At 47.9% G+C, this 23649-nt stretch overlaps 1 protein-coding gene across 7 annotated transcripts in view; it reads left to right on the plus strand.

Annotated features, from left to right (window-relative positions):
* LOC307090792 (receptor-type tyrosine-protein phosphatase delta) overlaps positions 1–23649 on the plus strand; it is a 361739-nt gene that overhangs the window by 193565 nt on the left and 144525 nt on the right. For all 7 annotated transcript variants that reach the window (XM_079757563.1, XM_079757560.1, XM_079757565.1 and 4 more), the window contains exon 8: positions 15960–15997. The gene's annotated coding sequence lies outside the window, so the exon portion shown is untranslated. The remainder of the gene's footprint in view (positions 1–15959; positions 15998–23649) is intronic.

Raw genomic sequence — 23649 nt, forward strand, 5'->3', positions numbered from 1 at the left:
TTTGTGTGTCTGGTTTTGTGTGTGTGTGTGTGTGTGTGGGTGTGTGTGTGTGTGTGTGCGTCTGTGTGGGTGTGTGTGTGTGTTAATGTATGTGTGTGTGCGTGCGTGTGTGTGTGTGTGTGTTTGCGTGTTTTTTTGTGTGTGTGTGTGTTTTCGTGTGCGTGTGTGTGTGTGTGTGGTTGTGCCTGTTTTCGTGTGTGTGTGTGTCTGTGTGTGTGCTGATACACATGGGAAGTTCAAAATGAGCCAAATCTGCTCACGAGTGTCTGTTGATCTGGCCACAGAGTGATCACATTTTGTCAGCATTTGCATTTCCGGAGCTAGCCAAGACTTTTATTAGCTCAGCCGCTATTGATGCCGAACACAACACACACACACACGCGGGTGCTACAATCGCATGCAGACACCCACACACGCCTGTTTGTCTGTGTAACCTTTCTCAACCGATGCAAAAAAAGCAGCAGCAACGACAACCAAACTGCCATAGTATACACGCTAGGAGATATGTGATGTTTTTTAATGGCGAAGGTCAGAGCTGCTCTCCAGGCACGATATGATGAAGTGGCTGTTACCCCCCCCGCACCCCCCTGTTAGCCCGCGGAGCCCGGGGGGGTCAGCTTGTCAGGTCGCCCTCGGCGACGCAGTAACAGCTCCGGTTTAATCTCCTTATTAATCCGCCCATCACGACGTTGCCCTAACGACACGGTACGCACTCCATTAATCTCAGGATCTGATTCCGACGCCGCGTCGATTCATCACCGCCCATCGTGTCCGAGCACCGCCGCCGCCGCCGCTACGAGGAGCGCCAGCGACCACCAACTGGCTGGAGGCGGGGAGGGGGGGGAGGGTGTTACCATGGCGATGGCTGTTTGGATGCTGAGGCCAGCGGGGCCAAAGCATCAATCATGCGCTGATCCATATGTTCAACCGTCCGTTCTCGTTTCTTATGATTTCTTTGTAGATAAATGTATAGATATATATCTTTGGGCCTTTTCATCATATTAGCATCAACGTGAAATTGTTTCCATAATGTACGGCTAATGCCCGACACTTGTTACACAGCCCGCCGTCTGAGCTATGCTTGGCACCGGGCCATTCTCTTTGTACGGTTTCGGCTCTGTGTGGATTTTCTTTAATGTTGAATAATGTGTTTCCCAAACGTCTGTTCTGCTCCATCTCCTTCCCCTTGGTGCCGGTAAACGCTCCAAGCTGCGGTGGGATGATGGCCTTTTAAAGGATGGTTTTCCCATTAATAGTTCAGCCCTGAGTCATCCGTCCACCATCTTGACTTGTTTGTTTCAGATCTCCATCGACACCAAACGCACTGCGTCTGAACCACAGGGGCTGGCCTGTCCATACATCATCTTTTACACCACCTCATACATACACATGTTGTATTATGGTCTGGAGAGGGGTGGGTGGAGGGGGGGGCATGTTTTGATGGAGCCTCCACCAGAATCCCTGCCATGCCAGTGCACCATGTCGATCCCCTGTATACGTTTTACTTCACACGTGCAGGCACACACACATACACTTGCACACGCACACACATGAACTTGCACCCGCTGGCACGCACACAAACACGCGTACACATACACACGTACTCACACAGAGACACACACACACACACACCCCGGCATGCCGCGGGCGACCGCAGCGCTGCTCACTCGAGGGGAAAACAGGCAGCTGCGTCTCTGACAGCTGGGCCCCGTCCCCCCAGTATCACACCGCGTTGCAGGGTCGCCACGGCGCATCAGCACAGGGAGGGAGACCGTCCACAACCTGGCCCAGAATCGAGGCGTTAGACCGCACCCATTCCCCCGTTCCCATTCCCAACCTGAAGGGAATGCTAGGCGTTAGACAGCACCCAATCCACCGTTCCCATTCCCAACCTGTAGGGAATGCTAGGCGTTAGACAGCACCCAATCCACCGTTCCCATTCCCAACCTGAAGGGAATGCTAGGCGTTAGACAGCACCCAATCCATCGTTCCCATTCCCAACCTGAAGGGAATGCTAGGCGTTAGACAGCACCCAATCCACCGTTCCCATTCCCAACCTGAAGGAAATGCTAGGCGTCAGACCGCACCGGAACCACCGTTCCCATTCCCAACCTGGCTCAGATACCAGGTGTTAGAGCACACTCATTCCACCGTTCGCATCAGCGTTATACCACACCCGATCCAACACCCCTATTCACAACAAGGCCCAGACACAAGGCGTTAGACCGCACCCAAACCACCCTTCCCATTCCCAACCTGGCTCGGATGCTAGGCGTTGGACCACACCCAATCCACCACCCCTATTCATAACCTGGCGGGGACGCCAAGCATTAGACCGCACCCAAAATCCCCCACCATCACATCCCTGAATGATAATGTGAGAATTAATGTCTTTTTCCATGGTCCTTGGCCAATATAATGATCCCCCCGCTTGCTTCCAAACAAGCTCACTAGAGCAGATTAGATACTGTGCCTTTGTAAGAGGAGTATGTTTGTCTTTAAATTAACATTTTTGTAGCTTTTATGGCATATTAGTAGCGTATTAGCTTGAATGGTTATGTATGGGGACTCTGGACCGGACGTGTGTGTGTGTGTGTGTGTCTTGAATTACAGTATGGTTCATTAAGATATGAATATTTATGATGGAGTCGCTTGGTGTTAAATGTATCTTCATGTATCTCCATTCAGCACGCAAATCATACCCAATACTCATCTCTATTAGCATTTTGTAAAGAGCAAATAAACTTAAATAATGTCACATTTCTTGGTGCCATGAGTCTCATAAAAAAAGTTACAGTTCTCAAATTTATAAAATATTGAAATGGCTCCTTTTCGGTTGTATTTTAAATACACTATGCAAATGAGCATAGTCACATCCGGCACAAGACGGGTTTTAATTGCACTCTAATTTAATGTATAAATAAGCCCTATTCACCAGGCCTGCTGCTCCCCTAGTCCCTGCAGATTAGGCTGTGTGGGAGGACAGTATAGGTACTGGTAATTACAACTCACCCCTTCACGGGCCCTTTGATTACACACGGCCGTCGACACAAACACACACACACACACACAAACACACACACAGAAACACACACACAGCGTCTTCACCCCTCTCCCACAGCTGAACTTGACCACCGGGTTGATAGATGTGGAAGATATCCCCGGCCTGACACCACCACACCCGATCAACCACCCCTTTACACAACCAGGTGTTACACCGCACCCAATCCATCGTCCCTCTTCACTTGACCACCGGGTTGATAGATGTGGAGATATCCCCGGCGCTGACACCACCACACCCGATCAACCACCCCTTTACACAACCAGTTGTTAGACCGCACCCAATCCATCGTCCCTCTTCACTTGACCACCAGGCTGATAGATGTGGAAGACACCCCTGGCGTTGAGACGGCAGAACACGGGACCCAGGGAGTACTAAGCTGTACTTCATGCATGAGCGGTCGTGATGGATTTGGCTTCTTGACCGTTGGCCCTGACCAGTAAAAACGGCGACCTTGCCGCGCGGCTAACTGCATGGCAGATTTGTCACCGAAACATCTTGACAACGTAGCGTCAACACGCGCCGCTGCGCAGCGTGATGTATCACGGGGTCACGACCCCGACGCCCGCCTGGTTCAGGAAGGAAATTAAGATGTTCATCTTTGTTTGTTTACGTTACTCGTTGGTAATATGATATATATTCTTTAGTTATATGCAGTGTAACTGTTGCAGTTGCAATGCTGTGACATTTTATTGTTTTTTTCCCCTAAGAGTTCAACTTTCAACAAGTCTTTGGTGTGCTGTGTATCTAGTGTTTCCTTAATGAAGGGACATTTAACACGTTTTATAGACACCAACACATGTGCTCATTTCTTTCTTCTTCTCCCGGATAACATTTATAAGATGAAGTGGTGGTTTAAGCCTTGCTTAACATTCGCTCACATTAAAGGCTTGGCCATGGAAAAAACCCTTTCCTTTGTAATTGGCCCGCAATGTTTCCTTTCCGACGGACACTAGCTAGTAAAGTTGAAAGACTAGCGCACCGTTAATACGTTCTTCTAATTTGTTCTCCCTTCTTCATCGGTGGGATAAACATTGCGCAACACCGTGGGAGGAGGAGGTGGGCGAGGAGCATATGCCCTCGACGCAGCCTGCTCACGGTCTCAGATGTTCGTTAACAGTTGATTTCCTCAAGTCGCGTTTCCTTTTTGCCTCTCGCCTTAATGTGCTAATTATCGCTCACCACGATCCACTCGGGTGGTTCACGGCTCGGACGGCACAGACTTTGTTTTCGTAGCCGTGGTTTCCTCTCCCGAACCCACCTCTGACGCGCGCGCACGGTGCACATCAGCCCAGCTGTGCTCCACATAGGGGAACAGAAAAGCCTTCTCCGGCTCCTCACATGCACTGCCACATGAGCTCGCTTGGTGGGGAGAGTTCCCCTGGCACTGTTGATATTTAGGTGCTTTCATATCCATAAAAAAGGAAAAAAAAACGCCCATCATCACCATGCCTCATTGGGTGGGATTTATGTTTTTGCTGCGACATTTGCCTCCACGCTTTGATAGATGGAGGGAAATGAAGGGGAAAAAATGTGAAATACTGTGAAAAGCACACAGTGATGCAAGTCAATTGCTATTGCGGATATTATTAGCACACAAACATGGAGAGAATTCATCAGCACTCTTGTTGATGTTGTTTTTTCCTTCTGCGAACCACAATTGTTGAGCTTTTGATGATCTCCCTTTTCTTAACTTATCTTGCAATAGTTTTTCTTAAATTTATTTCAGTCCTGCACCTATCCAATCATGCTTTCCTTTTGTAAACTGCAATTCATCTCCTAAAATCTGATAAATCTTTAGCATTTATTACTTTATAAAAAAATGCTAAAAATGATGTTCATCCTCATTGACACGAAGGGAAGAGACAGGTATGTTGTGACATCAATGCACTTTTCCAACCACCTTTCTATTTCCACCCTCAAACACCCGTTTTGCATCCAATTCTTTTGGAGGGTGGATCGTGAGTGCTGTTCCGCAAGTCTGGAGTCTACCATTGAGGTTAACAGGCTCATGCTCCACAGACCACATTTGCATCTTTGACTCACCCCTCTCCCGGCCCAGCCAGGGAGAATGAAGGAGTGTGCATCCTCTCCTGTGTTGTGCAAAATTAAGATCGTACATCACCATGCCTGGCACCCCAAGCACTCCACTGATCTCAGTGTGAAGCCATTTCAGCACAAGAGGCCGGCTTTTTCAAGAGCAATATCAAAAGCTCCGGTGTGAAATGGGAGTAGCAGGCTCTCACATGACCAGTGCACCACCAGGGAACACTTGACACACTAACCAACCGTACAGTCCCATTAATCCTCATCCGTCTCTAAATGTGATTCACCTTAATTTACAGTAATATTTGAAGTACGAGGATCCATTAATTAGTTGCGTTCCTTCATTTATGTAGATGAATCCTGTTGCAAAGCTAAATGTATATTTGTTAACCTACCCCCCCCCCCCTCAACGCATTGCGTTTGTTAGCATACGTGCGCACAACAGTGGACACAAAGGACCTTCACCGTGGCATGGCTGTTACAAAAACTGTTCGTCATTCCCGGGACATTATCGCCCCGATCCACCAACCAGAGCAAGGTGACATCCGCCCCCATTTCTCATATTTACATATGAGCTAGCGTCTCCCCTGTGGGCTGAACATGGCCTTTCCTCCCCAGACCGGTGTAACCCACGGCTGCGTGTAGGACGAGTTAATACCTAGCTCGCTGAATGAATAACCCCGCGTGATACATGGGCACGCGTCCTAATTGCAGCCCCCAGCACTACGGGCCAGAAGCCAGCGGAGGCCCACTGACCTTGGTCAGAGTAGAGGGGGCCTCAGTGCCTCTGCATGGCCTATTTGTGCTGCCCAGGAACTCTCTAGGCACTGCGGCACACGACTTTGTTCAGGGTTCAGTCAAACAGGAAGTCAGCTTGTGTGGCACCGAGTGCTGGAGTAATACTCAAACAACACAAACCGTGTCAACCGGATCGAATGAAACTCGGGAACAGTAGATGAGCACCTGTAGAGCAAGATATACACTATTGTCTGGCCATTTTATTTCTTAATACAATTAAGGGTAGTTGGGTGTTTTTTTTTACTGACTATTTAGTCATTTAACAGTCAGAAATATAGTAATGTCCGATAAATACCTGTCATAAAGGAGCAGGTTGGGATTTGGCCTCTTGCTAAAGGAGGCCTTCATGTCAGCTGCCGACACTGGGGATCGAACCCAGTCCCCATTCGGCAGGGAGTCCAACTCCCTCCGCCTCCTCCAGTAACACCTGGTCCATTTGAAAGCGGGACTGAAGACACTAACCGTTTTCAGACCTTTGTAATCCAGTGGTACAGAAAATAAAATCCATGAGGGAGTCTGAAGGAAACATACCCGTACATCGGTTTGGTTTAATGGACTGGCACGGCCGTCCCTCTGGAAAGGATGCTTAGTGCAGAATTATTTTGATATTAAACAAAAATAATCGAGATAGGGTTTTATTGATGGTCAATGTGGTAATAGGTCGGCACAGCGAGACCACATAGAAAGTAGCAGGGGTTAGCTGCGTGCATCTTACCGCGTATTAGCCTCAATTTATATAAATTGCAGTGCTTTCTGTGACAGCCCACTAAGTGGTCGTGGAGTGTAGCGAAGATGCAACGTGCCGCAAGGGATGTTCACCGAACGGAACGAGATGGCATTTGATTAAGTCACGTGTGTTTTAAGGGAAAACACAAACTCACAGAATTTGTCTGGATTGACGGCAAATTCTTTAAATTCTTAGCATGCCGTGCCCACATGGCATTAAGTGGAAGTGGACATGGAATTACCTCAACAATCTATATGCAACTAACATGTACCGTGAGGAAATTATACGTTGCGTTGGCAAAACGGCCACACTCCCCGTCTCGGGGAAACAAACAACTGTTGTGTTGACCTGGTCCCATTCTGCATAGTATGGCAGACAGTGTGTCACATAGGGATGTGCTATTGATATGTCATCATATAACCACAATGGTGTAATTACTTGAACATTATTTATTCAAGACCACATTCCAAAGCTGTACTATTTGAAGTAGACATACTTTGATCTAAATATAGTATTCAAACAAATTAAACTTGAGCTTTCTTTCTTAGAATACACAAGTCTGTGTTTAGTCTCAAACAGCCTGTGCTGTCTGTAAATGTACTTGTAGTACTTCGCAACGATTACCTAAACAAAAACAACAATGTTTTATAATACAGCTTAAGCTGTCATTGCTTATCTATTTCATCCTGATGATCCTAGATAATAATTACTTTTCTGGGGGAAGGGGAGAGAATAACACCCCAACATTATAAGCTGAATGTGAATCCATTGGGTACCAGGAGAAATAATGTAGTTGGAATATGAAGAAAATCACAGTCAAGCAAACAGGTCTGAACTGCAGAGGTAAAAGAACAGTTACTGTGCTTGGGTGAAACAATCTTGTTATTTGTGCGGTTATACAACGTGTATACAGAGGTGGAGTATGGAGACTGACACGACAGTGTCAAAATAAAAACGTATCTAAATGTTGTTTGATCGTCCGTTGATGACTTGCACGTTTTGAAGCTTTTTTCGGTTGACGGAATACTTGATTGTGCTAATGTGATTTAGTCTCACTTGGAGCAAGTGTCTGAGATAAGTTGTTTTTGTTCCCATTGTTAAGAGAGCAGCTTTTTGTTTATCATTTTACTTTAGATTTATTTCCTTGTACAGCCCTGTTTTATTTCCCCGGTGTATTTTTAACCGTGTTGGGACCACAGCACATCCATTCAGCTATGCGCGGCACATAGCTCAAGCTTGAAATGAAAAGAAACATTAACTTAATTCAGCAGCTAATGGCCTTTTCCACTGTCATTTTGTTTTTGTCGTCGGATATGTTGTGTTCATTTGTTATAGTTATTCATGGATTGTTTTTTTAATGATTGAAATACGTTCAGTATTGGAAAATAGCTTTTGGCAAAAATTGTAACGTCGGTTGGTCTGGATGGAGGGAATATTTCCATCCCAATTTTAAAGGGTTTATCTCACACATTTAACTCCCTGGCAATCATCAGTATGGCTCATGCAACCCGATCCCACAAACCTACTGTTTTTGCATCCACATCAATTCAGCAATCTAAAACCTAATCAAATCACCCTGGATAGAGGAGTATAACGCAGAATATTGAAGAATCATGCAGTCGGATACTTCATGCAGAATGCCAAGATTTTTCACGAAAAAGCCCCTGCACATTTCATCGGTGGTGGACCTGCAACCCATTATTAATCAACTCACATTTTATCCACATTGCTTTGGCCCTAATTTCACAATCTGCACTTCATATGCCCAGGCGCTAAACAGTATGGGAGCGATGATAGGAGCAATCTGACAGAGTATATGCAGTTTTATAAGACTAGCCGGGCAGAAAATAGATTGGGGAAGAGTCAGGGGGAGGGGGTGGTGGTGGTGGTGATGGCAGGGGGGTGGGGGGGGGCTGGTGGGAGGCTACGGTCTTGAGGAATACGAATGGAAGTTTTTGAGGCTCGGGAGAGAAAATAACGTGTCACTCATGGCGGTGGCGGCGCGCAGGAGATTGCTGTTTTCTGAATCCAAGGCTGAGCTGTGACCCGGAGTCTCCTCTTTATGCTCGCGGAGCCTTCCAGAAGCTTTGTTAATCAGTCAATCAGTCACATTCCTTCACAGACAGGTTTCGAAGAAATGAACCCGGGAGGAATTCAGCAGCGTGTCGAGGTTCACCTATCAACATTTTCCCTTTTGGCTTTATCTCTCTCTCTCTCCCGCTCGCTCTCTTACTCTCTCTCTCTCTCACCTGCTCTCTCTCTCTCTCTTGTTCTCTCTCTCTCTCTCTCTCTCTCTCTCTCTCTCTCTCTCTCTCTCTCTCTCTCTCTCTCTCTCTCTCTCACACTCCCTGCTATGAATACACTACAAGCCACGGTGATGATGAGGGTGAAGATGTTGCTAGCATGCTAACGATAATTATTCTTTGTGTTTAGCCGTAACACACACATTTTCCTTTGGCGTTTTCTCAGCTCAGAAGAAGCTCTAGGAGGGGCCTTGAGTGAAGTGCAACGTAATTATAGGAACATATGGCGAGAGAAGCCCTCTCTTAACCCTCGCTCTAATGATGCTGGGCTATTACAGAAGGGCGAGCGAAGGTCACCCCTTCCATTAACTGATACATTCCATCACAGATGAATGGCTTATCCCTCACTTATTAGATAACGCCGAGGCTGGCAAATTGTGGGGGAGAAAATATATTTATTGCAAAGTTCACCGAATTTTTTTGAAATGCAGCTCTTTCATATACTCCGTGGTGATAGTGAACGAGTGAAAATAGTTCAAACCCTGCAGTGAAAGCTAGAGATGCCAAAGAGAGGGAATTTTCTTGACAAAAAAGTAGAAAAAGATAAATAAACAGACTCAGGGCACAATGAGACGCTTTGAAAGAAGGTTTCCATAAGAGGATTTCTAAGAGCAAATAAATAAATAAATGGAAGTGCAGTATTCTTTTTTTCAAAGATGACCTTACCATCCATCCCTCAGCTGTCAAAACAGGTATTTTCTTTAGCCTAAGTCCCCTTGAAAGCAAGACTTTACAGACTTAGACTTTGTGTTTGGAACAAACGGCAGGTTTGTACAGGGGAGGGAAGACTTCTCAAGTGTGTTGGTATAAGTCTGTAGTTTCGGCATGTGGAACACAGCAGTTATGGTATCAGTTTAAGCCATCGCTTACTTGAATTCTGAAGGCCTGCTATCCCAGATATTACACTCAATAAAAGAGTTTAAAGTATGCGTGCAATATGCCTGTACTTCTGCCAGCAGGACACAATTTAATTTAAAGCTTTTATACATTTTTATGCTTTTATACCTATAGCCACATAGTTATACGATACTACTATAAAAAGAGACATTTAAAATAGGTGTTCTGATGGGTAAAAGTGTAATTCTTAAGTTATAGATGGATATACTGTTAATATATTCACGTATCATTGCGGCCATGTGGCACACCATATTATTTTACACTGAATCGTACCCCAGGATTCATCTTGTCCACTTCAAGGCAATAGTGTCCGTTGGTGAGGCACGTTCGGTTTGACTCCACGAGACCCACTTCAGTTCCATTAACTTCCTCTGCTGAATAGAAGCTGGGAAGAAGCCCATCCACAATGCCAGTTTTCCCCCAGGGCAATTTTAGGCTTGGAAAAGCATCAGCACACACTCTCATCACCCTCGCTCTCTCTCTCTTTCTCTCTCTCTTCCCCCCCCCTTTCTCTGTCTCCCTTCCCCCTCTCTCTCTCTCTCTCTCTCTCTCTCTCTCTCCCTCTCTCCCCCCCCCCTCTCTCTCTCTCACACATGTTAATGGATCCAACATGGTCACCCTCCCTGGCCCATGCAAAACATGCCTACGTACCCCCACCTCCCACCCCCCAGGTACATCGCGGTGCAAACCCGGCCAACTGCTGCGTCCTTTGTTCACGTCGGTCTTACGGCTATGGGGAAGGGGGGGGGAGCCAATGCTTGTGCACAAAAGGACTGAAAGCTTTGGCGGCGACCGCCAGAGAGCCCACAACACAATGCCCGCGGCCTGTCCAGGAACTGCGGGCCGGATGGCTGGACTTCCTTGGGCGGCTGCGGCCTGCCGATTGACTCGGCTGGCAGGCGCCGCCGCTGCAAGACGGCCCTGGTGATGCCAGCATCACTCTGAGGAGAACATGTGGTTTATTGGTAAATTGAAAGGAAAAACAATCAAGCTGGATACAGTGGGAACCTGCGTGGCATTTTGGGGAAAAATGGGAGGATGTAATGTGCGTGGACTTGTGCGTCGTTACCAGACTGCATTGGACCATAGCTCAACCCGATGGAAGAAACATATTTTATACGTTAAGTCTGATGGTCATAACTGTATTTCAATGTGATTATATTGACCTAAAATTGGAACGATCATACGTTGAATTTTGGATATTTTTTGTGCAAGTATTGGTGTAGGTATATGATATTAGTATACTTACAAAATAACATAATAATACACTTGGATTACATTATTGTTTCACAGAATACAGCCTGTTATGCGTAGTATACTTATTCCAAGTATACTCATAAAATATATTAAGTACAATTTTCAATAGATTGGTTTTTCGCTTTGGGATATCTGTAGGCAGTTTTAAGGCCGTCCGAAGTCCAAGTGAGTGGGCGGACAGAGAGGTGGAAAGATCAGCAAGTTGCAGTTATTTCCAAAACTTCAACTCCCAACAAAAATGTGAAGTCCTCCGCCGCACCAACTCGTCTGGCCCTCGTGGAAAGGGGTTTTGATTCCTGAGCTGTTACATCATGCATCTCTCCCGGCTAATAAGCCAACTAACATCGGAAACAAAGAGAGAGAAACAGAACAACACATTGCTACTTTATTTTCATATGGAATCTACATCTTTACTTTCCCTCAGCTCAACCTTCTTTGGAGACAACTTCTCCTCAGACTGGCGGACTTGCTGATTTCCACCGGTAATATAAAAAGTTCTCGGCCTTAACTCGTATAAAGCGTGCAAAGGGTCACCAACCAGTTGGGTAGCGTGTCGTATAGTTTTCAGATGTTCCGAACAAATCTGGAAGGATCGATGTTCCATTTCTTCCATGCTCAATACCGCGGTTTGCACTTGGAATTACGCCACAGTGCAGCATTAAGACACATTCTGAGTACCATTTAACATTGTCTTTAAAGCGAAAAGCCATCACACATCTCAACAAATGTCACAGATTGAAAGTTGTTGAGACTTCCAGATGGTGCAGCAGTGGGGGGAATAAGAAAGGGAAAAAAAGCAGTTCATTGATTTCCTGTTTGATACGACATAAAGCAAATATTTTCAGAGTTGACAAATGGAGCAGAGAGGGATGAAACAGCAGGCATTCCAGTGCCTGGTCTGATTTCTAGTTTGCCAACATTGTTCAGGAAAAGAGTCTTCTCAACCTGTTGCGCATCATTAAACACCTGTGTGCCCAGGACACGCACCGATAAACTGCAGTCTAATAAATAACGAGCTAATCAATGATAAATCTGGAATAAAAAACGACCATATATATAGTTTCAGATCTCTCTATATACTATAATCATTTTGGTAATACCTTTTTTTTAGAGGGATTTTGTCAGGTAATGGATGTTGGTGGTAAGGCGTTTTGGTGGTTGGATGTGTTGGTGGTTGGATGTGTTGGTGGTTGGATGGGTTGGTGGTTGGGTGTGTTGGTGGTTGGATGTGTTGGTGGTTGGTGGTTGGATGTGTTGGTGGTTGGATGTGTTGGTGGTAAGGGCTGTAGGTGGTTGGATGTGTTGGTGGTTGGATGTGTTGGTGGTTGGATGTGTTGGTGGTAGGGGCTGTAGGTGGTTGGATGTGTTGGTGGTTGGATGTGTTGGTGGTAAGGGCTGTAGGTGGTTGGATGTGTTGGTGGTTGGATGTGTTGGTGGTTGGATGTGTTGGTGGTAGGGGCTGTAGGTGGTTGGATGTGTTGGTGGTTGGATGTGTTGGTGGTTGGCTGTGTTGGTGGTAGGGGCTGTAGGTGGTTGGATGTGTTGGTGGTTGGATGTGTTGGTGGTTGGATGTGTTGGTGGTTGGCTGTGTTGGTGGTTGGATGTGTTTGCGGTTGGGTGTGTTGGTGGTTGGGGGGTGTTGGGAAATTGAGTCTTCCGCCTCCTTTTCCATTTGCAGCGGAGGGGAAATGGAGCTGACGTTGGAAGCTGCTCCGCTGAAGCGCGGTCCCTGTCGGGGCTGCTGGCAGGCGGGCTGATAGCCCGGCCCTGCCGAATGGCAGCTGTTCAGGGGCTGCTTTCAACTGCGGCCCGGTTTGATGGGTGGCTGTCAGGACGGGCGATGGACAGAAGCTTTCCAGAGGGACGCAGAGAGACAGCGGGGGGGCGGAGGGGACGGGGGGAGGCGGTGAGGGGGAGCGAGAGGCTTACCAGAGAGTCTCAGAGCGACGGCCGGAGAGGGGAGGAGGAGAGGGAGGAGAGACACACGTGCTGAGACGGACGGACGAGAGAGAGGCGAGGGAGATGGTGTCGTGTGGACAGTGACCCTGACATCAAGGTCCATGGGTATAACGAGATGCCTTCAGCTCTGACGGCCGGCGCATGGACACAGGATGAAAAGAGGGCTGCGTGGTGTGTGTGTGTGTGTGTGTGTGTGTGTGTGTGTGTGTGTGTGTGTGTGTGTGTGTGTGTGTGTGTGTGTGTGCGCGCTCAGGATGAAGATGAGAAATTAGCACTGGGCTTAGATAAAGCTTCAAGGTCCGGTCGTTACTGGGTCACAGAGGTTACGTCAAGCTGGTTTGAACACACACACACACACACACACACACACAAAGACACACCGAGAAACATTTCGTTCTTTTCCATTAGTGTCATCTCTGTGCCATCTGAGCAACCCCCCCCCCAACCCCCAACAAGGGCATTAATTGCGTAAACGGCCGCCGTGTATACCTTCAAGCATATTGTGTGTCGAGGATGATCGCGGTCTTCCTACGCATGGGAGGCAATTAGGAAACCAAGCAACACGGAGCTAACGTGCCTCACCGTGTGCCAGGCGGAGACGAGCTGCAGGGGCAGCAACCTGACCGCTTCAGCCTCACTGGCTAATCCGCCGCGCTTTCTACAGTGTTTTGGTCGGCCTGTTTGCGGCTGCGTTGGCTGCCGCTGAAACAGATGGGGTTTGAAGTAGGTCATCGGGGTTGCATTTACGCTGGGCTTTTGTACAACAAGTGATGGATTCATCACTGGAGGCCCTCGAGTTGAAGATGGGAAACCTGTAATCGCTGAGTTTTGTGCGGTTATGTGTGTCTTTGGTCCGACACTTGGTGGTTTGTACCTCGGTGTGCTTCCACACTGTTTGTTTGTTTGTTTGTTGTGGTGGTTGGTGGATAAAGGAGATGAGACACAATTTGGAGGCAAGAGGGAGGCAAGCTTTCGAGTTTATTAAGTTAAACCAAATGGTGAAGATAGCAAGTCAAACGTTGACGTAATGCAGCATTAAAATGCTTTCAAGTGCCAATTATTTTAGCAACAAGATGGTTAGTTCTTACAACAACAAACAAAACATCAAAATATCCTTTTTGTTTATAGATAAACGAATTACGAATTAACAAAAGAGTAAATGGAAAAAACATTTTGAAGGCCGTGGGAGACACACAACACCACTTGCTTACGTCTGTTCAACAATTACAAGAAGGGAAACAAAACAAAAAAAATACAGAAGGCATGATTCTACTCTCAGACACACGGAGGACGACTCTATAATCAGAAACATGCCATGATTCCAGCAGCTTGCCTCCATTTCTGCCAAGCTCCGCCTCATAACCTCGCAGCCTATCAGCGGAGATAACGGTTTGATTTAGCCGCGCCTGAGTCTCGTAGCAGGTGCCCCGGTGGGAACCTGATAGTGCCATGACAGTGACGTGCTCGCCCAGTTATTCACTGGGAATCCAGTGCGCATAAGGGGGACCTTTGGCAGACAGAATCCGGTGTTCCCAGCAAACGTTTGCTGCTAATTGGTTTATGCCGTTTCCCGACAAGCTGGAATTTTTTTATAACGAGTTACAGAGACACCTCCTGCCATTAAAACGTGACGCAATTTCAGAGATCTCTAAACCCAACAAGGATATTGTAAAACACAGAGGTAGAGAAAAATATAGATAATCACACCAATTTATAATCTTTGCAATATGTTGAAATGTCAGTGTGTATAAGCAAGGCTCCTTTGCTATGATGAATGTACCCTGAGACAAAAAAAGTAAGATTTATGTCAGCCTATTAACTAATGCGTCCAAATGCTAGGCAGATATGAATCCTAATAAGCCTTTCCCTGCAGCCGGGTTTATACGGCAGGATGTGTTGCAGTATATCAAACCGCGGCCATTTGGTCTCAATAACTCCATCATAAAGCCTGCATATAAACCATGAATAAATTCCCCCTTCGCCATTTTGACAGTGGCCATTCACACATTCAGGCCTCGTCGTCGGCAATCATATGCACCTCGCCAGAATCTAATGGTCCGGGAACCAGAGCCAAGCCTGAGTTTTATCTCCTTCTTGGGGGGAGAGGGGACGACAAAAACGGAGGAAGGGAACGAAGCACAGCGACATGCTGCGTATCAGTCACATGACAAAGTCCCTCCCTCTCTCTCCCTCTTTGGCTCTCTCCGCTTCCCCCCCCCCACCTCTTATTTGAAAGTGAACTTCCTCTTCACAATCAGCGCAGAGAGTGGCTCTTTCCTTTGTTCTTCGTCAATCTCTGACCTTTCTCGGCGGCGCCCACAATGTAATTGAGTGTCAAGCGGAGAAGCGTCTGCGGCCGCCCGGGGTCCCCGATTCCTCGCCTCCCCCCCCCCCCCCCCTCAAGGCCCCGGCTCCCGGCTCCCATCGTTTGCGTTCGTCCGCTTAATGTGGGGGCCCCTCCGCCGACCCCCCGACATCCGACCAGCGAAACACACGAGAGATAAACTACAATCAGGCGCTGATTGAATATCAGCGGCGAGGAATGGTGGGGTGGTGGAGGAGGGGGGGTTGTGGAAATTACAAGGGCTTAACCGTCAGACACGTATCCCTGCCAAATATAATCAGAGCATAATGAATGCTTGCCCTTTACAGTGAGCAAGGCAGCAGCAAAGGGCCACAAGATCGGTTGTGAACCCGACGCTTCGCGGATCGCTGCAATGCTGTGTCTCCGCTTGCCCTTCGTGATGTTATTTCCCCCTGGGATTGTAGATCCTCGCGGTCTTTATCCCTGACCCTTGACCCCAGCATTGCTCTTATGACAGTTGGTAGTACAATGTGTGTCTGGATTGATGTTCGACGAGATGTATGAGTTTGAAACTAATATGTATTTTTTTACTTGTTTACGTCGCAGCTCTTGAACTGTTTGGGAGGTGGCTTGAGTGCTGAAAGGTAAGTTTGTATTTTACACACATTTCAAACACAGTCCAATCAACTGCTGTCAATTACAGGTAGATCATTATCCAATCAGCTGTTGGCTCTTGGACAATACTCTGTAGACTGCTTAGAGAAACACAGATTCACTCAGACCCCGATAAACAAGCTGTTAAGCAGCATATTGAAGTCATCGCGTTCATGGCTGGGATTTATTGGACCAATCCAGGGCTGTGCTAGCACTGGACCAGAGTGGGGCACCCGGCCCTTCAGAGGGTGTGTGTGTGGAGAAGGCCCTAGTGCCCCCCCCCCCCCCCTTCCCTCCAAACTGTTTTCATTAGCATGGTGCCAGAGATCTGCGGAGAGCCGCCTTGGTGATCACGGATGCCAGCAAGCCAATAAGGACTCGCACTGAAGCGCGTCTGACAGAGATAAATGGCACATCGCAGCGTCTGAAACCTCTGTGCGTTGCCTCTGTTACACATTGACTTTTTAGCATTGATGGAAGACAAGCAGACCGCACACAGACCCAAATAGGCTTTGTGGGGGTGGGGGAAGAGTACGGATGGTATATACGACGGGTGTGCACGGCGTGTGACGCTGTGTTGCAAATGAACCAAACTGCTTTTATTCAAATGTGTTATGTGTTTGTTCCTGTGTGAATGTTCCCGTTTTAAACCAAAACAGCGGCGGATCTTTGAACAAACGATAAGCCGATTGTACAGTGTGGCCATATAGCTTATTATGCGTACTTGGATGATGAAGCACAATGTATTAGAGGAATGTGGTGCCTCCAGACATGTTTGCATAACATATCCCATGAATGTTTAATTAATAGTTCTGGCATCCAGACTTTAAATCAACCATGTCTACTTGATTAAGGGTTTCAAAACAACAACAGCACTTTTTGTTCGCCCTTTCCCTTCAAAATGACTGTGGCCAGCCGTTGTACATAATAGTTACCTGGCTACAGTTTTCAGTTCGGCCATGTACTTCCAAACGAATTAGAACCATTTCAAACCAAAAAGGCAAACTGAATAATGAACAGCAAAACGACAATTACTGCAGTGCAATGAATAATGTTTTGCGGCGCACATTTTAAAGACCAGTGTTGGCCTCACTTAAAGACATATTTCAGTAAGTAATCGGTGGGCATTTGTTCCCCCACGCGTCTCCAGTTTCATCGGATCATAGCGCAGGCAGCGGGCTGGTGCGTCGGAGGCTTAATTAGTGACAGGCCTCTTACGCGTCAGGCGCGGTTAGTCAGACGCTCCCATCTATCCCTTTTGTTTGGTAGGCTGCCCCTTCCGTCACCTCTGTCTGTGTGTGTGTGTGTGTGTGTGTGTGTGTGTGTGTGTGTGTGTGTGTGTGTGTGTGCGTGTGCGTGCGTGCGTGCGTGCGTGCGTGCGTATACATGTGACTGTGTGTTACGGAGGGAGCCTAGAGTCCCGGTATGTGGATGAACACCACATAAGGTTGTGTGAAATGAATATGCGCGTGTGTGTTTTTAAGTATAGCATGTCTGCGTGGATGTACGTTTCGTTATGTTGGTCGATTCCAGGGTGGGTGGCCATACATAGAGGAGGCATATGTGTGCGTGTGCATGTGGGGTCAGTGTGGAGAAGCATGTGGAGTGGAGCGTACCACGTCGGGAGTGTGTGCGTGCATGTGCGAGCGTGCATGGGCGTGTAGGTGAGAGCAGGGGGTGTCTCCGGCGTGTCTGTAGATGTGATGGATGAAAGGCGCTTTGAGGAGCACAGCGAGACTGGGAGGGAAAGGTCTTTCCCACACCACCCACACACTCTTTCCTCTCTCTCTCTCTCTCCTGTGTTCTCCTCACCCTCGCCCCATAGCACACCTCTCTGCTCTCCAAAGCATCCTCCCGCCTCTTCCCTTCCTCACTATCTTCTGGCTCATTTTGACTCCCCCCTCTCTCGCTCTCCCTCTTTATCTCTCTCCCTCCTGACCATCTCTTCATGGCGCCTGCCGCCGCCCGCCCCCTGACTTGCGCTGCCAGCATCCGAGCCACGTTTTCCCTGTCGATCGCTCTTCATCTGCCCCTCGTTTTGTGCCTCCCATACTGAGCTCCTATTGGCGCCTGTCCTCTTCCATTGGTGGCTTCTGCTTTCACCCTCCCTCCCTTCTACTGTATGTCTCTCACCCTACAATCTCTCTCACTCTGTGTTGCATCCTCGCTTCCCTCATCCCGTCACTCACCTCTCCTCTCTGTGCTGTGCGATTCTGGTGGACCAAGTGTCACTCAAACCGTTTCCATCTCTTGCGGCCCCTATCCTCTACTTGCATAGTTTTGCTCTTGCCGTTGTGGATCGCCCGGATGTCGATTGTGACACAGTGACACAATTCCAAGGCAATAGTTGGCCAGAGCTTTGCGATTCGTTGGGAGACACCACTGCATATCAGGGCAAGAATTCAGGAAAAAGTTGATAGTCACAAGAAACCTTTTCGCGCTGCGAGTTTGGGATTCTTCTTGGCGCCTGTGTTTCTTTTTTCGTGTACACACCTATTTACAAGGCTAGTACAACAGAAAGCTGCAATTGAAAAAGGTTTCTTCAACAACATCATTACCAGCTTCCATAAAATACTCAAGACTCACTTGTTCAGCTGGTCTCTGCATAGCCTCCCTCCCTATCCCCAACCACCCCTTCTTCTCTGTTATTCTCCTGAGAACACCCCTCTTACTCACTTATTGTATGCGAGTACATCCTGGCACACAATGTATGCACTTATTTTGTGTTGCTCATCCTGGCACTTAAAAAATAGTACTTAGAGTCGTGTAGCAACTTATCCTAGCTATCTCTGTTGTATACGGGGAATGGGTAAACCTTGCGATTGTAAGTGCTTGGCACTTACAGCTGTACTAACAGCAATATATTGTTTCGCTTTCTTCTGACAAATGTACATATTGCAAGTCGGTTGTGATAAAAACGTATGCTGAATGCCCTAAATGTAAACGTAAAATCATTTGGGACAACATTATCTTTTCTGCAAGCATAGGTAAATTATTCAGTCAAAACAAAAGTGTGGTCCTTGACAAAAAATACTGGCTAGGATTTAGTTTTTGATACGTTTATCCAGGTGTTCTGGGACAAAGAAAAAATAGAGTGACATTAAATTATCTGTGTAATGTCATTAAACATACCATAAATGTATAGCTTGAACATTTTATAGTTTTATTCATTCAGGATGACATGATCCAACAAAGGTTTGCCTTCCATTTTGTACATCTCTGGTCCATTTCCAAACACGGAGTCGCGCACCCTCGGGCCTCGTGACAGCAGTGTTCAGGTGCACGCCCGGAGCGATTTTTGTGGGGACATTTTTCCCGGCGAGCGCACCACATGGTGTGTCTTCAGACAGCAGCCATTGTGCCTTCTGGTTTTCCTCACGCTATGTGAACTCAGCCAAGGGAAGACACACGCACACACTATTAACACTGTTCTTTTTCAGAGCCGTTTCAAACCAATGCAGGCTCCCATTGAGCCTCACGTAACTCAGTTCATCCTCAGGTAATATTGTGTTTTTCACGGCATGTACCCATGCTGTTGTTTTCGAAAAAAGGAAAGAAAACTAATTACGTAACGCAATGTTCTCAAATCAACCGCACACACATATGAATTAGCGTGCCTTTTTGAAGGCTTCTCATGGTTCTTCATCACTTCAGGGCCTTAACCGAGGTTGTCTCTGTGTTTCCGTGGATGACGACTCACTGCACCGTCACCTTTTAGGGCGCTTTATTTCCCTATTCCTTCACCCAGAAGTGAAAGCGCTCCTTGATTCAAAAGGCCCCTCTCTGCTATTGGTCCATAGACTCGGCGAGTGCTTCAGTGCTTCTTGACTTGCATGCACAACAGAAAGCCGGCGTCTCTCTCCCATCTGACTCCCGCTCCGCCTGCGGTGCAGTTTGCTTGATTATAATTCATCGTCTACTATTTGCAGAGCGCTGGCAGCTTGTTTGCCATTGATTTTATTTACAGGCTTTCCATTTTTTTTATTTTTTTTTACCCCTCAGAGCAAATCAGAGCAATTGTTTCAGAGTGCACGTGTGAATCAATGCCGTCCCGAAGGGCTCGCACTGGGAAGTGGGGGAAGGATGGCGGCGGCGGTGGTGGTGGTGGTGGTGGGGGCGGTGGCGATGGTGGTGGGCGTTGGGGGCCTTCTTTCTGCAAGCGCCGAGCTCAGCGGCACCAATTTATGTTTTAATTACGATGATCTGCTTAGAACCAGGAGCGGGCGGCATGCTCCTGCAATCAGCGGCGAGCGGCACAGCCGCCTCCGTGCTCCTCGATACGCGGTGACACGCTGGTGGCACGCCGTCATCGCGTCTGCCGCCGGAGCGCATCTCACTGGCCATTAACCTTTCACTGCTGAATTGAGACGGTGTCAACGACGCGGTTGCTTTAGCGTTTGATACACACACACACACACACACACACACACACACACACACACACACACACTTTCGCGACGTAAGAGGGACGCACTGACGAGTACTGAGCGTTCACTTCGCCGACGCCAAGTACACCTTCGAGTTTAATGACGCAGCTCTGAAGTCAAAGGTGTGGAGAGCAGTGTCACGTACTGTCATGTACCGTGTGTGTAGACGGACGGATGAAAGAAGAATTCACATCTTTCGGATTGCATCCGTAAAGAGCGGAGGAGAAACCTCCCTTTCGACGGGAGGCTCGAGGTCCACGGACACGTATGCGGTGGCAGGGATATCTATTAAGGCATGGCAGATAAAAGTCGCAGTGGTTTTGCTTCCTTCAAGCTTCTTAAGTTGATGATGGCGTCTCCGGCCTCAGCGGGGGAAAGGATCCCTCGCTGTCAGGCAACAGCTGGCGAAGACAGCATGATGGGGAGGCCATGGACGAGTGAGCCGTCAAACCTCGGACTGTGACAGTATTTTGGCAAGCGCCGTTCGAAGAAGCTTGTCTCTTTATGCTGTCTGGGTAGGCCGTACACCGCATGGAACAATGATAATCGTGCAATTTTCCCACTCAAACGGAAGGAGTGAGAGTGTGTGTGTGTGTGTGTCATCATCCACCGCATGTGGCAGCAGAAACACTCAGGGAGGGCTGTTGAGGGATTGCTCGGGGGGGGGGATGCGCAGGAATTAGCATGAATGAAATGAATCGCCGGTCTCCTGGGATGATGACTCATTTGATGGGAGAATCAATGCAAAACGCTGTTCAACCAACGGTATCAGATAATAATAATAAGGCGAATCAATCGCGGGAATGGAAAGCGGAGGACAATGGTCTCCTTGGCGAGATTGACTGCGTGGAACGGGAATTGGCCCGGTGCAGGGTGAGTTGCCTATCGAAGAGGTCAAAGCACCGGCCCCATCCCGGGCCAATCATCGATACGTCAATGGCATCACTATGGTTGTCGCGACCCTTTCCACAAAGCACTAAGTTAAAGTCGATGACTCGCGCGAGATTCAATAATTCCTGTGGAATCGAATGGACTCCGATCAAACACAAGCCCATGAGTGAGTTATCGCTGGTTCCATCAGGCCCAAACAAAGGCCTCTCCCGCTCCCCTTATCCGCTCTGAATAGGAGCAGTGATTACATGTGGACCTAAAGCTGACTGTTTCACCCCCCGCCGCTCGCCATGTGGACATTCGTCCGTCCACTAAGCCCAGCGCTGTAAGAAACATAAATAACGTTAATCGTAGTTAGCTCACAATTGTATCAAAACCATCGGGGAAATATCGATTGAACGATCGAGTCGTACCTGTATCATATCTAGACCTACGGTCTTGGATACTTTTAAGTCCTTGCATCGACCCCAAAAGCCTGTCCAAAATAAATAACATAAATCATAGTGAGCTTGCACAATAAGAGTATCAAAACCATCAGTGAAATATTGATCAAACATTCGGATTGTACCTGTATTATATCTAGACGTACGGTCTTGAATACTTTTAATTCCTTGCATCGCCGCCAAAGCCTGTCCACACGGTTAGAGATTCCAAAGCACCCCGACCCTCGCTCCCTGCGTCGCCCCTAGCCCTCTCCTCCTCCAGTGTGTAGCAAAAGCTAATCAGTTCCAGCAAGAATACAAAAAAAAGAAATCAAGCAATCTCCACCCCCCCCTTGCCGCACACACACCCCCGCCCCACCCTCCCACTCCCGACGTCGGGGGCCCATTGTGTTGCACTGGCGTCCGTGTTAATCTGTTTGCCAGTGGACACGTCTAGCTGGGGGGTCAGTCACGATAACGGGATTGCTCGAGCGACTGGAAGGGGAAATGGAGGGATTGGGGGTTGGGGGTGGATGTGGGGGAGGGGACAGCCACTGGAAGGACTGAAGGGATGAAAAGGGAGATTTAGATGATATTGCCCCCATGTATTTTCAGTTCTTAACCCCGTCGGCCAGCGGGAGGTGGAGATTAGAAGGAGTTCTGATTGTCCTTTTTGTGGTTTATGGGGTTCACATACAATGCATATTAGCCACATGCATGGATGAAATGTGGGAACTTATTATTAAATCACCGACTTACGTTGACTACATTTTCTTTGACTTCAAAATAAAAGTATCCAACTGGGACTGAGAATGACGTAAAACGCATGTCAAATGCATAAAACACGACATGAATAGTGGAAAGCAGTAAAGCAAATACATCATACATAAAACACGGAGCCTGAGAGCACATTCTGTTTCCTGGGAATTATGCTGGCAGGATGGAGGTTCATGTCCCTTTTGTGGACTGACAGACGCACACACACACACACATACACACACACACACACACACATGTTAAGACAGACCCCAGCACATACACAAACAATAACTTACACACCCCCGCACAGATTAGCATATGTACAAATTTTTGGCAAAACCTTTGTCACGTCAATATATGCACACAAATTTGTATGTGTATTCTCACTGCCACTTTCCTCTCTCTCTCTCTCTCTCTCGCTTTCTTTCTCTCTTGCTCACGCACGCATGCTCACACACATACACACACACACACACACACACACACACACACACACACACACGCGGGCAGAGGAACGCCAGCATGCTGTGAGGCTGTGTGGCAGCCAGTGACACAGAGCTAATGCCTTGTCACACTGGCTGTCGGCAGATTAGCCAGTGGATTACACCCTGGCCATTAGATGTGCATAGAGTGAGGAAAGGGGGTCGGGGGGGGTGCTAACACGGGAGAGGAAGAGGGAGGGAGAGGCTGAGGCGATAGGGGAGGGGGGGGGGGGGGGGGGGGGGGGGGGGCGTAAGCGCTGGATTTACGGACAAACGGGGGCTTATTAAGCGCAAGTGTCGCTGGCAGGGAACACCAGACGGGAAGGCTGAGCGGAGGAAGGATTCGTCGGGAAAGGAGCAGTGGGTTTGTTGCCTCGGAAGGCGTGGATGATGTTTTGATGGTGGCACAAATCAGGAAGATCCAACGGGCATCACGCAATTGCGGGGTGGAGCTGTTGGACCCTTAGAGAGAGAGAGAGAGAGAGAGAGAGAGAGAGAGAGAGAGAGCCATCAGAGAGCCATCAACAGGGATGATGCTCCAGACAGCTGGATGGGCGAATGGATAAAAGGGGAAGAAGAGGTTGCATGTGATAACGGATGACAGGGTAAGGACAGAGTAGGGAAACACAGGGGGGGGGGGCGGGGCGTCCCATCAGCCAGA

This window comes from Pollachius pollachius (assembly GCF_949987615.1).
Source record: "Pollachius pollachius genome assembly, chromosome: 20".
Lineage (NCBI taxonomy): Eukaryota > Metazoa > Chordata > Actinopteri > Gadiformes > Gadidae > Pollachius > Pollachius pollachius.